The following is a 4,896-nucleotide window of genomic DNA, read 5'->3' as shown; positions in this document are numbered from 1 at the left end:
TACTGGGGATGTGCCCGCAACCAAAGTACATGCCCTTGACCGGAATCGAACCTGGGACCCTTCAGTCCACAGGCCGATGCTCTATCCACTGAGCCAAACAGGCCAGGGCTAGGCTCGATTTTTATAACCAGTGTGGGGGCATGCAGGAAGCAGCCAATCAATGATTCTCTCTCATCATTGATGTTTCTATCTCTCTCTCTCCCTTCCTCTCTGAATTCAATAAAAATATATATTCTTTTAAAAAGCAAAACAGAATAAATGCATCCATGGATGGAACAACAGATCGATATTTCTCTCTCTTCCTCTCTATCTCTAGAGTCAATTAAAACAATTAAAAAAAAAATATTATAGAAATGAATAAAAAGTCTTACAATTTCTCTATCGCCCTCCAGCCCAGAGGTAACTGGATGCTAACAATTTGTTGCAAACTGCCCATTAATTCCAGACTTTTCTTGCCTCTGTATAGTCATGTACATATATATTTTTGAAACCATCCCCTATGTATGATCGTGCAACTTGCTTTTTGTTTTAACCTAATATTAAATCCTGAACACAGTTTCATTTCACGTAGAGCAGTAGAGCTACGTCCCTCCGTGTCTGTGCTGCCTGATGTTTCATTGTGAGGACGAATCTGTTTATTACTTCAACCAGTCCCCTTTGATGGGCATTTTGGTCGCTTCCAGTTTTACGCTTTTACAATAGCGCGACGAACAAGTGAAATACTAGCTTAAGTCAGAAAGCCTGGAACACATTAAAAAACAAAAGGTGAAACTATTCGGGTCATCTCTTTTTTACTTTTATGCTTTTCTGTATATCCCAAACTTTCTTAAATAATACATGTCACATAATTTGGAAGGGAAAAACTAAGTAATAACCAAAATTTCATTAAAAATGAAAAAAAAAGAAAGAAAGGGGGGGGGAATAAAAAACAGACGGGGTAGTCCCGGCCCCCTCCCACGAAGGCGGGGCCGGGAGAACGAAGGGGTGGGGCTCCAAGGTCCGCACCAATCAGAGCCTGGTTGATAGGCAGACCCAGGAGCATTTGGAGACAATCCCCGCCCCCGAAAACCGCCTCAGGGGTTAGCTATTCTAACCGCCTGGAAACCGGCAAGGGTCAGTCCTGCGCGCCGCTTCGGGCTGCTATTGGCTGCCGGATAGCCCCGCCCATCTCCCTGCTCACTGGCCAGGGCGGTTTACGTAAGAGGAGCCTGTTGCTGAGCAAAAATAAGTGGTGCAGCTTTTCCTCCAGAGAGACATCACAAAGAGGGGGGCGGGGGTTCGGGGGTGAGAATTGGGGACATCTGTAATAGTGTCAACAATAAAAAAAAAAAAAAAGACAGGACTGCCAACGTACTGGGAGCCTTTGGGTGAAAAAAGCAAGAGTACTAACCACCGTTTATGTATTCAGTTCCTGCTCAATGCCAGGCTCCGTGCTTCAAACTCTTGAATATTAATGGTTATAATCATCTTTCTTGAACACCCGCTGTCTTCTTGCACTAAGTTAGGTACTTTAAAATAACAGCAACAATACAAATAATAATAATTACAGTTTATTGAGCACTTGATCTGCATCAAGCCTTGTTAAGGGATTTGTATGCATTAGCGCTCATCCTCACAACAGCCCCAGTGGAGCTAAACTTTATTGCCCCATTTTACACAGGAAACACGTTCAGAGAGGTGATGTGACTTGCCTAGGTTCACACAGCTAGAAACCTTCAGCTCTGCTATCCTAATCCAAGTGCAACTTTTTTGTGGGGGGAGGAGAGGAGGGAAATCTTAAAGGTAGGAAGAGATGGGCCAGGATGGTGATAAGAGCCAGGGCCTTGCTCCAGGGACAGCCTCAGGGTGTTTGAGAAGTGGAGGTAGGTCCTCTAGAGGGGGAAATAGAGGAAGACACCAGAACAAAGAGAATTGTTCTTCCTGGAAAGGTGTCACTCCTGGGGCAGCCTTTGTCGATGGCCCTGGACTTGGAGGTCTGGACCCCAAGGTTCTAGTCTCCATTCTGTGACCAACTTTCTGAGGACCTTGGGCAAATGAATGATTCTCTCTGGACTTCAGGCTTCCTGCCTGTAAAATGCAGGAGTGAGCCAAAACAATGGGAAGTGCATTCAGACTGGAAGGTACTTGGGGAGTCTGGTCTGGTCCCTCCTGGAAGCAGGGAATTTTCAGCATCCACACGATCTTTACTTAGCTGTTGCCTGGCCACTTTCCAGGACCTTCAGGCTGTGATATGGGACCTGACAATCCTATAAACTCAAAATGGTGTGGGGCACCTCAATCCACCCTTCTTCCCAGTCCTTTCCTGCCTGTAGGGGGCGCTAAGGACTCATTCAGCCGACAAAGCCAACCTAAATTCTTAGTGAATTATCCAAAAGCACCCAGCTGGTCAGTTTTTGTATTTGATTTGTTTTTATTAAGAGCGGTGAGTTTTTTGAAACCTGGTTTCTGTCCCCAGTATATAATCAATTAAACCGAATTATATGCATTGCCTATTCCTCTCCACAGTGGCTAGAGCTAATTTCCAATTCCTTTGTTTTACAGATGAGAAAACAGGTTCTAAGAGCTGAAAAAAGAATTCTCTTTCAGTCATATAGCTAAAAACTAGGACTCCTGGGCAGTGCTCTTAAGAGATAGTTGGCTCTGATTCAGAGTCTGTTTGTTCTGCCTCCTGGTGCACAACTCCAGGGGACAATTTCAATTTTAATTGTGTAGCTCCTCAGCTCAGCACCTGTCAGCGCAGGAGGACCTCCCTCAGCATCTACCACAATGACTGCTTAATGAGTGATTGAATGGATGAATGTGTGAATGAGCCACAGAGGGTGAGTCCGCTTTGGCTTTATTAAACCTGAAGGAGTTGGGCTTTTTTCCTGAAAGCTCCCCCAAGGCAGGAATTGTATTCTGAGATGGTAGGGGGGAGTGTGTTGAGAACAATGAGAAGAGTTTAGAAAATTACATATGGGTGATAAGTCATTATAGCAAATAATTTGGGATTATAAAATTAATTCAGAAAGAATGAATACAAAACAGAAGAGACTTCCATTAGAGTTAAAATCTGAGAGAGTGTCTGAAGAGGAGGAAACCAAAAACATTTCAAATGCAATGTAGACAGTAGCTTCAGGACTGGAATGTGATTGAGGAATAATAAAACTTTGGTCAATCAGTGGCCTCAGCATGGCTGATGCAAGAGTACAGAGAGTATGGCAACAGGAAGTAGAGGTCCTTACTGAACCCAAACTACTAGACATAGGGGAGGGGAGGAATAAACTCAGCCAGAGTCACTGGGCCATGACCCACTGAACTGGAAGCTTTACTGGCTGGATTTCCAGAGCCCAGGACAGTGTCTGGTGCGTACTAGATAGTCAATAAATATTTACTGAATGAAAGAAAAAAGGAAGAATCCAGAACACTGACCAGCAGGTTTGCTCTGCATGGAGCCAGTTCAGTGACTTATATTTTCATTGGTTCCTTTTGGCTCAGATTCCAGCTGCCCTAACCACCTTCAGAAGATAACTTGGCTTTTCATGGAGGCTCTCCTATCAAAAGGCATGTCTGGCCCATCTGTTATAGGCCACTTGATCACTGTGTTTCTCACTCCCAGTTAATTGGAATTCTGCTTTATGCATTAGTTCCTTGTGCTAGCCTGCTTCTTACATACACACTCAGCTTCTTCTCTCATTAGTGGTACAGTGGAGTTTCTGCTGTAGAGTCATTCCTGCCTGAATTTGAATCCTTACTCAACATTTTACCAAACTCTTGAACCATGGCCAACACACCTCTTAAACCTCAGTTTCCTCATTTGTCAAATGGGGGAATAATGCCTACCTCACCAGGTTGTAGTGAGAGTTACAGGAGATAACAGATGTATCCGGGACTGTTGTTGGAGTTCAGCAAAATGTAGTATCTGTGCCTCTTTTGAGCTTTTCCTTCTTTAGAGACCGGGTCACAAAAGCTCATGCAATTTAGTATATCAGTATTGACTTTTCTTTTCACAAAATCACTAACTTTGTAAGTGAAACCTTGAAAAAATTTAGTCCCTTGAAGATTCTAAAGGGTTATTCTACAGAGGAAAGTATTCATATTGACTCACTCAAAAATATTTACTGAGGAATCACTACATGATAGTGGGGGATACAGACACAACTGGGCACAGTTCCTGCTTTAAAGGAGCTTTGACAGCCCAGCCAGCCTGGCTCAGTGGTTGAGCGTTGACCTATTAACCAGGAGGTTAGGGTTTAATTCCCGGTCAGGGCACATGCCCGGGTTGTGGGCTCCATCCCCAGTGGGGGGCATGCAGGAGGCAGCTGATTAATGATTCTCTCTCATCGCTAATGTTTCTATTTCTCTCCCTTTCTCTTCCTCTCTGAAATATATAAAAAATACTAGAGGTCCAGTGCACGAGATTTGCAGTCCAGGAGCCCGCTCACAGTCCGAGAGCCCTTGGGGGATGTCCGACTGCCGGCTTAGGCCAGAGGCTCCTGCCACTGCCGCTGGCAGGCCAGCTGTGAGCCTGGCTTCTGGCTGAGCAGCACTCCCCCTGTGGGAGCACACTGACCAGCAGAGGGCAGCTCCTGTGTTGAGAGCCTGCCCCCTAGTGGTTAGTGTGCATCATAGCAATCAGTTGTTCCGCAGTTTGGTCAATTTGCATATTATTAGCCTTTTATTATATAGGATATATTAAAAAAAAATAGCCCTGATCGGTTTGGCTCAGAGGATAGAGCATCGGCCTGAGGACTCAAGGGTCCCAGGTTCGATTCCGGTCAGGGGCATGTTCCTTGGTTGCGGGCACATCCCCAGTGGGGGATGTGCAGGAGGCAGCTGATCGGTGTTTCTCTCTCATCGATGTTTCTAACTCTCTATCCCTCTCCCTTCCTCTCTGTAAAAAATCAATAAAATATA

General features: G+C 44.9%; 1 long non-coding RNA gene across 1 annotated transcript in view; it reads right to left on the bottom strand.

The window, feature by feature from the left end:
* LOC106727629 overlaps nt 1-4,896 on the bottom strand; it is a 19,958-nt gene that overhangs the window by 10,025 nt on the left and 5,037 nt on the right. The window contains exon 2 of the long non-coding RNA XR_001363858.1: nt 3,747-3,752. This is a non-coding gene — a long non-coding RNA (uncharacterized LOC106727629). The remainder of the gene's footprint in view (nt 1-3,746; nt 3,753-4,896) is intronic.

This window comes from Myotis brandtii, unplaced genomic scaffold (genome assembly GCF_000412655.1).
Source record: "Myotis brandtii unplaced genomic scaffold, ASM41265v1 scaffold456, whole genome shotgun sequence".
NCBI lineage: Eukaryota > Metazoa > Chordata > Mammalia > Chiroptera > Vespertilionidae > Myotis > Myotis brandtii.
This window is presented reverse-complemented; position numbering and strand designations above follow the sequence as displayed.